The following is a 13,890-nucleotide window of genomic DNA, read 5'->3' on the forward strand; positions in this document are numbered from 1 at the left end:
GCAATCACATTATTAGGAATATACCCAAAGGAATATAAATCATTCTGCCATAAAGACACATGCCCATGTGTGTACAAGTAAAATGGTGGAATACCTCACTCCTACTCTCTATGGGCCCATAATATGACTTAATTAAATAACAAACACAAAATTGGTTTTTGGAGGCTAGGATCAATATATCTATTTTGAGTTTGTTTTACACCTAATCAAACTCGTTAATTCTTCAAGATTAGGTGAAATCTTTTTCACTAAATATTTTTGCAAAAGTAATTTATGGTCTGATTTTGCAGAAACCAAATAATATTCCCTAGCAACTTTAAATAATTCACATTATCATTTGAAGAGCCTCAAAAACTGTCTCTATATGGTGCTGAGCTAAATATGCAATAATAAGTAAAATACCTATGGTCCAAGTACATGATGAATTTAAATCAACTTCCCAAGTGTTGGACTGTTTATTTAGCAGGAGTTCCTGATAAGATGGCTAAATACTCCAAACCAAGACAGTTCATTGTTGCTGCTTTTGCCCCATTCAAATAGGTGATGTGAATGGTAACTATTGTCTTCACAATCCAAAGCAGGATCCCATCTCTCATTTATTTTGCTAGGTTTTCCTACACAGAGTGTCTTTATTCTCCCTACTCCAGCAATTTGACCTCATCACTTATACTGTACTCTTCATTTCTGCATCTTCTTTTTAACCATGTGTATCTTCATTTACTTAACAACTTTCTGGCCATACCTGTTGCAGCTGATCTTCATCCAGGAGTGAATGAAAGATTACCAAGGAAAAAATAATTGTCCATGGTTTCTCCTCTCCTAGTAGAAGAAGTCAAAAGCTCTTTGCATAATCTTTCCAAGAGTTACTAATGAGGAGATCTCAGTCTGGCATCTAGAGATTAGAAGACAGACATATCTCTGTTAAAATGATACAACTATTCATTTTTAGATTCGTCTTGAGGAGTTTGAGATAAACAAGAATGTACTTGGAATTTAGATAAAGTCTTCTAATCTTTAGTAAAAAGTCTTCTAATATTTAATAAAAAGTGGGTTTAATTGAAAACTGTAACTATAAAGATAAACTACCTCTGGAGATTCGAGAAGGGACTTCTTGGCACATCCGCAAGCATTTAAATAGATAGCAAGTGAAAGGATTAATCTGTATGTTTAATTTCACTTTCGATGTTTCAATAGGTATTCAGCAGGCATTTTTACCATCTCTTTTGACTCTGGTATGAAAGGGGAGAAAAAAGAAAAAGAAGTTTTCCTGACCTAAGTGGCCTTAGATTAGAAGAAAAAAGGGAATGAAGAAAGATAGGATGTGTGAACATGCCCAAGAAAGACATTTCAAAAAGCAGAATTGACTGAACTAGGAGAGGTAATAGAAGAAGCAGGGAAACAATCAGTCCAGGAACTCTTGACTGGAAACCAAACATATTTATTGAGATAAAACAGGTGATTGGAAACAAACTGAATTCTAGGAGCTGGTCAGACGTCTGGAGATATATGTGGCAGTACAGTTGAACAGCCACATTTACAGTAAGGTTCTGCCAGACAAAAAGAGTACAGGGCAGAAATTCAGGCATAAGTAATGTACAAAAATATCTATAGGCAGATAGGACCTAGACACTGGGCTGAAATTCTAGAGTTGCTGGGATTCCATTCCAAGTTAGAATAAAGACTATTAAACAGAGCTCTAGAAATAGAAGCAATGCAGTATAATGCAGGTTATCAATACGAGATCTTAGGCTACATCTTAGCTAAAATAGTGCAGGCATTTTACCATTGGACTTGAAGTTTAAGATGAGGACTAGGTCACAGGAATAAGGGAAACTGGAATTGACTAACATTATTAGAGGGAATCAACAGGAAGCTGGACTACTTGAGACAAATTTGCTGAACTAGAATTCCTTTACTTTCCACCGACATGGGAAAAGAAGAATTCCATATTTTAGGGTAGATTTGGGGCTCCCTGTAGAGGGTAATTTGCTCCAGATGGAGGAATGTTAGGAGTACAGTATAAAGAACACATTTCTTACTTTATTCATTAAGAATTTTTTCAATCAAACATTTACACTTAGTGAGGCCCTCCTATATGCAAGGCACTGAACTAAGCAGGGCACAAAAATGTTAAGATACCAATAAAACATCAGAAACTCTAAGGTCTAGTTGTGCAAAAGATAAACAGATAAAATTGAAACTCTAAAAAATACTACACCAGGTAATTTTTTAAAATATGGAAATGTAGAGATTCCACAAACTAAGCTGGGAGAAGTCAAGAAATGTCCTTGAACAGATGACATTTGAAATAAATCTTAAAGAATGAATTTATTTTTTTTCTAGCTGAAGATTTTGGGAGAAAAGGAGAAGAAGTAAAAAAGTATAGAATAGTTAATAATAATAATATCTACCACATATCAAATAACAATAATAGTTATTATTTAGTGTTATATATGTCATATGTATGTTATAAATGTCCTCTGATTTATTAAATCTGCACAACTGCCAATATTTCTATTTTATAGGTGCAGAATTGGAAGCTTAGAGAGGTTAAGTCATTCACTCAAGTTCCCAAAGTTATAAGTAAAAGATGCAGAATTGGAGGCTCAGAGAGGTTAAGACGTTTATTCAAATTCCCGAAGTTGTAAGTAAAAGAGCTAGATTTTTTTTTTTAATGGAATTTTGCTCTTGTCACCCAGGCTGGAGTGCAATGGCACAATCTCGGCTCACTGCAACCTCCGCCTCCCAGGTTCAAGCAATTCTCCTGCCTCAGCCTCCCGAGTAGCTGGGGTTACCGGCGCATGCCACTAGGCCTGGTTAATTTTTGCATTTTTAGTAGAGACGGGGTTTCACCACATTGGCCAGGCTGGTCTCGAACTCCTGACCTCAGGTGATCCACCTACCTCGGCCTCCCAAAGTGCTGGGATTACAGTTGTGAGCCGCCGTGCCTGGCCAAGAGCTAAATTTTTTATTGTTTATTTTTGTTTTATTTTTCTTCAAAGACACCTGCTGTTTCCATATATAATAGCTTCTCTGACATGTTCTAGGAGGAGTGAGAAGTGATGTAGGTCAGAAGCATAGACTTCATGGGTGATATTTTCATGAGAATTGGTTAAACTGGAGAGGCCAGAGCTAGAGTGTGAAGGCCTTTGCATGAGTAGGAAAGAGGAGAAAAGGAATTAAGCTTAAAAAGAAATCTCTTAAAGTTTATTGAGATGGTAAACTGTTCATCATTAAGATAATGAAATTTTATTTTACTCTAAGGGTTGTAATAGTTTTGAACTAGATGGAATTTGGGAAACTATGTTGTTCAACTCTTCAGATTTACAAGTAAAAAGACTGAGATCCAGATCAAGAGCATAAATTAGCCCGAAATTAAGGCTTCTTTAGTTCCACATGGGAGCCCTACTGAGCTTGAACTTCCAGCCCTACTGAGCTTCAACTTTCTCCTTTCAGAATAAGTGATAGATGGTCGTGGTTGGAGTGGAGAAGTGAGCTCAGTAAGATGAGGGAAAGGAAAAACACTGTGTAAGGCATCTGAATACGAAAACAGCACTGACAAATCAGGCAGCCAAGTACTCTTTCCTCTTTGGTTTTCTGAATAAAAGTCAATTAACTAACCTTTCCAATTTTGATGGTTGAAATCCCACAGGATGTTTGGGGCCTGAAAAGAATGAAAGAGATTATTCAGATCATTAATAACGACAAACTTCATTATGAAATTAATTTGTAAGTGACCAGTAAAATAACCCAGAAAAGTTCATTACCTAATTATGTTTCTAAAATTATAACCTTTAATTCTAGGATGACTTTGCTAACCGTAACTACTAATAAGCCTAAGAATAATTTATTCACCTATTAACTAAGGACTTTATCATCAAAGAAAAATTGAGCTGACTCTAAGTTGATCATAACAAATTTTTTTTAAAGCAGAAAGAAAGAAAACAACCCTCAGCTGTGTCCTACGCATAGACTTTTCATTACTGTTGACAATGAAAATGAGAATCGCAAAGAACACAGCTGGAATCTTAACTCTTACATTGAGATCAAAGATTTGGCAGTTAGAAAAATCATCCTTTTGACTTGTAAACAAAACAAATCTTATATGGATGTCAGAATAAATAAAGTGTTTTTTTTTTAAACAGTTACTGTTTTGGCAAAACTGTACTTATCATACCTATTAAGAGATTTAAGGTACAGTATTTATCACTCTTACTGCCATCTTAACCTCAGACACAATTATTTAAAATGAAATAAATATATACTTAGAAAACAAGGAAGATATATTACTAATTGTCCACTAGGCAGTCAATTGCCAGTTAGAGTAGCCACTTGTGTAAACTCTGTCAAACATGCTGACCCAAACACGTCTCTAGCAATTTTCAACATCTGGCTTAAAAGCTTCCCTGTAATTATTTTCATTTTGCATAAGCAAAACTCACTAAACCCTGCATCTGTGGTGGTGATATACAAAACATATAAATTTGGAGGGATTCATTAGATAATGCCAAAGAAAACGCACCAATGGCTCAATGTCATTTAACTCCTGCTCTCATGGTGAATTAGCCAGCAGTGAAGGCCGTTTTCTCTTCAAAAGACTACACAGTGCTTCTTGACTTGTTTCTGCTGTAGAATGTTTATTTCATAGAAATTGACATATACCAAAGTTACAAAGATGTCTGTACTTTTTCTATATGTTTTTGCTATCCCTGGTTTTCTATAGAAGATATGGGCAATAAGATAATACAGATATCAAATATAAAATGAATAAGAGGCATTACCTAGAATTTTTGCTTCTTTGAAGCTATGGGTCTTATTTTGGTACAATTTTCTTGGAAGAATGCTTAAAACATATTTAATGTATTGTTTTATCAAAAATTTTCCAAAATCTAATGATGCACAAACATATAAATTCTCAAAAGACTACAAATCACTTATAATTCTAAATTATAGTTGCATATATTTGCGAATGGAGTATAGATATAATTGTTTCTAATATCAGGAAAACCTCTCCATTGTATCATAAATTGTTCTAAAAATGTTGCCTTCTAACTCTATGTCCGAGTGCCACAATAAAATAGTACGTGATTATACTTTGATATATTAACCTCAGTTAAATAAACTCATTCATATGAAAATGTTCAGAACTGTTTTGAATATATGTTTATTTTCTTAGCTCTCATCTGTAGTTGGCTATTTCTCTCAACCTGCTCTAGGGAAAGTGGAATAGTCTAGGTTGGATGATGTATATTTATTAGCTTCAGAATCACATCTGTGTGCTCAGATTGGAGGAAAGGTCATAAACACAATGAATGTTGCTAGGAAACCATGCCTTTTAGTCAATTTAGTTGTGAAGATGAAAGGAATTTTTTTTTTTTTTTTGGTACAAAGATGGGCTATTTGTAAAGTACAATGAATAATCATTTTATTTTGATCTTTGAATTTATCATTTAAAAAAATAACACTTTTCATTAGTAGCTTTTCCTATTTATTACTTACTTGGATTTCAAATGTTTGAAATTCAAGACATCAATGTAGCTTTCTATGAAAAGAAAGATTCGTGGCAATTTTCATTTAAAGAAAATAATCTTGTTGGTGAAATTCAGGGATATCTAATCCTTAGGGCAGCCCATATGAATCATAAAAAGATTAATAATCAAATAGTAAAAGTCAAGGAACAAGTAGCTAAATCCCTTGAAATAGCCATTAAAAGGATTTGAAAGCTCAAGTGCTATAAACAACTCTGACACTTCTTTTCGTGTTTCAGAACTACAGGACTGTGATCCTGGCAACTTTTCACAAAGATTAATCCGAAAGGAAACAGACATGTTTTACTGGTCAACAATAATTAGATGGTCCTTTGACATAACTAAGTACTCTAACTCCACAGGACTGTATTAGCCTACTTACATACCTAATTAGAAGCTTATGTTGTCTGTGTCTGTGTTTATTGATTTTGAATCAAAACGTAATTTTAACCAGGTAGGTTTTTATTGGATCAATTTTACTGGAATATTTAAGCAGTATTTGTTGGTACAAGTTATATTAATGACGAAAAATCCAGCAGATTAGCACTGCAATAGACATCTGGTTTTTTAAGTATGGGGCTTATATCCCTTCTTTAATAATTGTTTCTTGTTTCTCCCATTCCATTTGATTTGAGTGGCTCTGTTAATTGTTTGGCTTCATCTTCCCTCCACACAGGTGGATATGTCACTCAGGCTGGCCAATCAGAATAATCCCAGGTCACATTGTGTTTGAAAAAGAGAAGGAAAGCTAGTGTGAATGGCACCTAATTGGAGTGAGGTGATAGGAAATGAAGCTGGGGAAGTAGGCAAAAGCCAGGGTGCATAAGGCCTTCTGAGCCAGAGTCAAAAAAATGGAATTTATCTAAGTGTGTTAGAAAACTTGGAGTTAGGCAGAAGTGTGACATGATCTAATTTATGTTTATGAAAGATCACTCAAGCTGCTAAATCAGAAAGGATTGAGGGACTGAGCAAGCATTTTGGAGGCTATGACAATAGTGTTTGTGAAAAATGATGCTGACTTGGGCTAGGGTAGTAACAATGGAAATGGACAGAAGCTGATGGACTGAAAAGAACTTTTGCACATGGAGCTAACAAGTGTTGCTGGCAGATTGTATACAGGGTATGTGCCTAAGAGAGAAATCAAGGATGACTCCTGGATTATTAGTTTGAACAACAAAGTGTGGCATTGCTATTATGTCAATTGGAAAGCCAAGAGGAAGAACTGGGTTAAAGGTGCAATTAAGAGTTTTGTTTTAGGCTAATTAAATTTTAGAGTATCTCCCAGTGAAGATGTTAAGTAGGTAGTTGTCCATGATGTTTAGAAAGACAGGATAATAAAGACCAATTTTTGAGTCAATTACAAATAGTTAATATTTAAATCCATGGGACTGATTGAGATGACTGATGGAGAAAATATTGAGAGGAAAAAGAAAAGGACTACAGACTTTAATCAACAATGTAGTTAATTTAAAATGCACTAGAAGATTAAGAGTAATTTTGGTAATGAAATAAAATGCCACATTTTTACACTTATTTACAAAGGTTTTTGGTATTATGTCACATCCATAATACCCAAAATTAAAGGTATTAAGCATTCAGACAAGTCATTTTTACCACTGCATAGATGGAAAAATTGAGGACTGAGAGATTGTGTCCAGACCTCACCACCAGTAAGTGATGGAGTCAGGCCTAGAACAGAGACCTTTCTAACTCTAATCCATTGCTTTTTCTGTTACACATTTTGGAAACTCTACTTGCAAATACAAGATCCTCAGGGCTATTACTGATGCTATTTGCCTCTACACTAACATCCTCAGTTTTTAATGCTTGAGTTCCTATGTCTAATTAGTTTTCTATCCTAGCCTTTGTTCTCTAATGTCACTTCTTGCTGCAACCTGCCTCAGAGTTTTTCCCTCTAGTGATCTACTGTTATTATTCTATGAGCTGTGAAAATAGATGTAGAATTATTATGAATACAATAAGTTAAAATAGTCTTTGAGAGGCTCTGATTAGTTGTATGCCATGACCTTACTGCATTGTCTTGAAACATATATCACAACTATTCATGGCCTTTTACTTATTATCTCATTGTTTCTTTGTATTTCTCTTATGAACTGAATAGGTTGTCAAATAAATGATTTCTGATGGCTAGTGCAATTTTGTTGTTGTTGTTGTTGTTTTATTTGTTTTATTATTATACTTTAAGTTCTGGGGTACCTTGCAGAATGTGCAGTTTTGTTATATAGGTATACATGTGCCATGATGGTTTGCTGCACTCATCAACCCGTCATCATCTACATTGGGTATTTCTCCTAATGTTATCTCTCCCCTAGCCCCCCCTACCCCCCAACGGGCCCCAGTGTGTGATGTTCCCCTCCCTATGTCCATGTGTTCTCATTGTTCAACTCCCACTTATGAGTGAGAACATGCGGTGTTTGGTTTTCTGTTCTTGTGACAGTTTGCTGAGAATGATGGTTTCCAGCTTCATCCATGTGCAATTTTTAACAGTCATGCATCTTTTTCCTGGACCACATGGTGCCCTAGTCCACATTGTTAAGTGTCAGTTTCACCCTCAATTTCTGGGATAGCAGTTCTAAAAGGTCACAGTGAAGTTTTGGTTACTCTTTTTATGGAACTTATAAGAAAATAATCCTAAGATGCACTTTAACAAAGGCAGCTGAAATTTTAAAAAATCACTTACTTTGTATGTGACTATGACATTCCAGGGAGCAAGGCTTTCTCTCCCCATTCAGTTTGGGTGTTGGTGGGGACGCTAGTCACTACCCCTTCTTCTTGGTCATTGTTGGGGCTAATCTTCAGATTTCTGCGCTTTTTCCCTTGGCAGAGGCATTCTGTGGTCCCACTATTGCATTCCTCTCATCTCTCAAGCAGTCTAGATCACCACTATGTTTAAAGGCTACCCATATTTTTTTCTTACAAAATAGACTCCAAAGTTCTGCATTTTCCAGCTGTTTCCTCAAGCAATCACAGAAGAATTTTATTTTTATTTTCTTGATAGTAGGGGATTATTGAAAGAATTTTAGCAGAAAAGTGACATAGTTTATGACAGATTATGATGGCAGCAACATAAATAATGGCTTTGAAGGGATGACGATGATGATGGTGGGGAGTAGAACAATTACAAAGCAAAGTTTCTAGTGAGAGGCAAAAACTTCTCAATAGTGGCCGACTGCGGTGGCTCACACCTGTAATCGCAGCACTTTGGGAAGCCAAGGCAGGCAGATCACCTGAGGTCAGGAGTTTGAGACTAGCCTGGCCAACATGGCGAAACTCCATCTCTACTAAAAATACAAAAATTAGCCAGGCATGGTGGCGTTCACATGTACTCCCAGCTATTTGGGACGCTGAGGCAGTAGAATTGCTTGAACCCAGGAGGCCGAGGTTGCAGTGAGCCGAGATTGTGCCACTGCACTCCAGCCTGGGTGACAGAGCGAGACTCTGTATCCAAAAAAATACCACTACTCACTAGTGATCAGAATAGCTATAAAATGGCATCGTTTGAAGATATTTATAAGATAAAGTAATGTAGGATGTGGCCATTCACTTGGATGTGGAATGAAGAAAGGGGAATATTAAAATGACTCTTTAATTACTGACTCATGTGGAAGAGATAAGAGGGTAGAGATGGAGAGATAATGGGTGTTATCTGGTACTGGTTTAGTTAGAAGTGGGTTTGAAATATTGAAGTTGTGCAGGCCAAAAAAAGAAATCTGGGAGACTTTAAGATTTAAGTGGTCAATAAAGCCATGTCATACAATGAGATTACCCAGAAAAAGCATTTCAAATAAGAAAGGAAAAGATGAAACACTAAAGACAGCTGGCCTGTAGGAGGTAGCTGCAGAAAAAAATATATATATATTTCTTAAGTGACAGATAATAAGAACCGGGAAAACCTAGATCATTACATGCTGAAGGGAGAGAGAATAAGAAGACAGTGATCGCCAGTGCTGAAAGCCTTAGAGGAGTATGACAGATGAGGATTAAAAATTATCCATTGAATTTAGCAATCTCAATCTGATGAATCTGCTTACAAAGATTACAAACTGTTGGGTAGTGAAGAAAGAAAATCAGTTGAAAGAGTTGTGGAGCAAATCTAATTTAGATGTTAAAGAAAGAAAGAGTAAATGGTTTCAACACCTAGATAGTAAAGGAAAGGAGAGAACAAGATGTTTACCCTTGTTTGTGTGTTACAAGATAGAAGGCAGTGGTGAGGAGAAATTTATGATACAGAAGTGTCATTGAGGGGAGTTTCAGAGGGGATAGGAGGGACAGGATCAAATATGGAGACAGAAAAATCTCCTTGTGCAGAGCAAAGGATATTTTATCCACGGAGACTGGAGGGAAGTAAGTTAGGATGAGTACAACATAGTTTTAGGGTGAGAAATGAGAGATTTCACCCCTGATGGCATAGACCTTGTCACAGAAGAGGTAGGATAGGAGGTCAAAACTAAGCAACAGCTTTGGGTACGCCACTGTTCCCTAAGGTACCTATGAATAGTAACTCTTAGATTATAAATACACATAATTGTTTTTAAGTTTATGAAAGCTAAAATATTCAGCTTTTGCCTTTATTTAATATGTTAGACTAGAGCAAGTATAGAATATCATGTATCAGGTCTTTTCTGCCACTTCTGCAGAGCATTGCCAGTATTAATTATATCCACAGTTAAGTTCTAACCTGGTGATGGTGAAGATAACTTATTGCAAGATCTTTAAATTAGTAACCAACTGGTAGAAGTGATATCTTTTATTGTATCTCCATTTAACTAAAGATTAGCCAAAAGCCATACAATTCAATAAATAAGTTTATTTTTATTTTAACCATTATTCAAATCAAATAACTAAAGGAAGTAGCCACAAAAGTAATATTTTCATGTAAGTTTTAATCATGTTCGTTTTTACTGAACATATATTTCAATCAGAGTATGTCAGTTATGAGTTGCAATTCAATTTATTTAGGTGTTGTCCACCTAATACCTGTAGAGCTGTTCACAAATTAGAAAACCAAAAATGATAAACTCTAATCTCATCTCTGATATAAACAGAATGAAAAATCTTTCTGAATAACTCAGAAATCTTGCAGCTATTGTTGTTATGTATTGCTACAGGCAATAACTCAGATTTTTAAAAAATGGGTATCAATTGAGAGGCCATCTGGTATTGTAGTTAAAAGTAGAGACTGTAATGTCAAACAGATCCAGACTCAAGTAATCATCCCACCACTTCCAAGTGCATGGCTTCAGCTTCCTTCTTCCTGAAACAGGGTTGAAAAGAGTGCTTACCTCAGTGTTACTGTGAAAAGAAAAGGAGATCATTCATTTAAAATGTTGATAATAGCTGACACATAAGAGGAACTCAAATAAATAATAGTATAATTTACTAACTACAATAATAAAGTACTATAGACATTCTAGCATAGAATGAATCATCTAAAATACTCACTGTCTCAATGAAAATATATGGCTTATTATTCATACTTTTAGTCACTCATTTTCAAACCAAAAAGAGAAAGAAGATACAATTTTCTAAGAATTTAAGATGAACTTTATAAAAAATCTTTTGATCTTGAACTAAAGAAATGCATTTTTTTTTTTTTTTTTTTTTTTTTTTTTGAGACGGAGTCTCGCTCTGTCGCCCAGGCTGGAGTGCAGTGGCGTGATCTTGGCGCACTGCAAGCTTCGCCTCCTGGGTTCACACCATTCTCCTGCCTCAGCCTCCTGAGGAGCTGGGACTACAGGTGCCCGCCACCATGCCTGGCTAATTTTTTGTATTTTTAGTAGAGACGGGGTTTCAGCATGTTAGCCAGGATGGTCTGGATCCCCTGACCTCGTGATCCGCCCCCCTCGGCCTCCCAAAGTCCTGGGATTATAGGCGTGAGCCACCGCGCCCAGCCGAAATGCATATTTTTTTAATGGTAAGGATTGAGGAGTAGTAGAAAAATTAGCATATTTTGTAGAAACTGCTGAAAAAATGGTATATATGTGAGACAGAGAGAGAACTTATGTCAAGGTAGAATTTATGCCAAAATATTTCAAGAGATATATGTTGAGGAAAAATGTACAATTGTGTTTATGAGAGATCAGTATTGATAATAGTCTTTAAAAATCTTAGGAATTATCTATAATCAGATCTGTATCTGTTATCTAATTCTTTTTGTGACACCCATATCACTTTTATGATACAATAAAAACTCTTATTGATTAATCTTAACCAATCTGTAAAATATGACTGTGAAAAAAATGTGTTTTTTTTCTACTACCTAGATCTATCATGTCCTAGGGCTAAAACACTCCCTAGCATTTCCAGGCAGAACTTGAACACAAAGCATTTATTTATTACTTACTGATGGCAAAGTGACACACACTTAGGAAACTGTCCAAGATGACTCAGTTATGAAGCAGTGAAGCCAGGGTTTGAATTTAGGTTATCTGGCTCCATGATACACTCTTTATCTGGTCTGCCTTTCTCAAATGCAAAAGGTCTGCATGGTCATTGACAGTTTCCTTGTAAACAACTCAGTCAGTGAAATGCAGCACCACTTGCCTCTCACCGTACTGTCTGCCACTAAGTTGCTGATGGCTGGACTAAGTGGTAGTGCCTCTGTCAGTTTCCTCATTGATAAAATTAGTATTTTCCAGACCTATCCAGACTGCTTTGCTTGGAGATTGTGTGAAATAACTAATCAATAATCGTAAAATGCTTTGAAAACATGGAGGACTACATACAAGTTCAATATTATTACATGAGTTTACAGTGTGATAGCACAGCCGTAAAGGTCAAAGCTATTTTGAACTGCATACAGAGAGGCACGCTGATGTAGAACTGAGAAGAAGTTGTTGTCTTTCCAACAAGGGGGCTGGGAATTGGGAATATTTTAATAAAAATATTTTTCTTATTTGTGGACGGTTAAGTTCTCAAAACAAGAAATTAATTAGAAGACAAATATGTAGAGAGAATTACCATCATTGCACCAAGTATTAAGGGACAAGAGTGGTTGGATCAAGACAAGGAAGTAAAGATGCTGATCTGGTTAAGTGAAAACACAGACTAAATAAACCAACAAACTTCAACACTTGATTGTGTAAATACAAGAGTGAAAGGAAGTTAGTTTGAGAGTTAAAGGAATGCCCAGAAATACAAAGAAAGGAAGGAGGAAAAAGAAAGAAGAAAGGAGAGAGAGACAGAGCGAGAACACGAGCAAGAGAGAAAGAGAGAGAGAGAGAAAGGAAGGAAGGAAGGAAGGAAGGAGGCTGGCTCATTTGGGTTATAACAAATAAATACTTATTAAATTAATGCTGATTTGCTTTGCTTCATTTTAAAGATCGTGGATTACTGACCGATCAACTCAGCTGCAGTATCAATAATGATTATGTCAAATGCCAGTGTGGATTGTCTTGCTAGTCTAATGCATTCAGAGACACAGCCTTACACTGATGCAAATGGTCCTCTTATCTCTACTGGCTCATGGGATGTAAGTAAAGCCTTGACAGTTGGAATGATGAAAGAAAGTCTGGAAGAGGTTCTTGAAATTGTATTTAACAAAAGATCTTTACTCCAGCAGAGCCAAGTATATTGTTAGATGACTTTTCCATTTGTCTTACATAATTCCCATAATTTTGTGAATTAGGCACTATGTCAAACATTGTGAAAATTCAGGGCTCTAGATCAGTGCTTCTCAAACTCAGTGTCTTTCTCAACATATTGAAATCTCAAATAAATGTGAGGAGATTACTAATATGGTTCTTACTAGTAAAGCCAATAGCAAATATTTTTGAGCTGTTGTATGCCAGGCACTTTACATGAGCTAATTCATTTATCCTCAAAACAGCATTAAGTGGTAGTAACTCTCCTTATCCCATTTTCAAAGATGGAGAAATTGAGGCACAGGTGAGTTAAATCCCTTGCTCAAAGTCATCGCAGCTAGTAAGTGGAGGAGCCAGGAGTTCAGGGCTCAAACTTTACTAAGTTGTGAGTCATTTAACTTAAATATAGACATGATTTCAAGTAAGTTCTATAAAAAGAACATTTTCACTTGCATATAACCATGCTTACCTGAAACAGAGGGTTAAGCAGTGAATTTACACCAAAAAGCTAGAAGTTATCCAAACCCAGGTTCATCCATGGGAGTATGTTTTTTATTGAAAACTCTTTATTCATAAGTTTTTGGAATAAAGTCCAAGAACCTCTGGACTAGAGAACCATGAAACATTTTTATTTTAGAGATAGTGTTTCCATCACTAATGTATCTTTATCAGTGAAGAGTTGTTATCCTTAATTGATATCCTCCTGTCTATCCCACCAAAAATGAAACCTTAATATTCCAAATATGTCTTAATTCAAG

The 13,890-nt window shown here is 35.8% G+C and overlaps 1 long non-coding RNA gene across 1 annotated transcript in view; it reads right to left on the minus strand.

Moving 5' to 3' along the window:
* LOC117975788 (uncharacterized) overlaps positions 1-13,890 on the minus strand; it is a 243,211-nt gene that overhangs the window by 52,670 nt on the left and 176,651 nt on the right. Inside the window, exons 6-7 of the long non-coding RNA XR_008620826.3 lie at positions 3,622-3,664; positions 743-892 (exon numbers count right to left, since the gene is read on the minus strand). This is a non-coding gene — a long non-coding RNA (uncharacterized LOC117975788). The remainder of the gene's footprint in view (positions 1-742; positions 893-3,621; positions 3,665-13,890) is intronic.

Source organism: Pan paniscus, chromosome 15 (assembly GCF_029289425.2).
Source record: "Pan paniscus chromosome 15, NHGRI_mPanPan1-v2.0_pri, whole genome shotgun sequence".
NCBI lineage: Eukaryota > Metazoa > Chordata > Mammalia > Primates > Hominidae > Pan > Pan paniscus.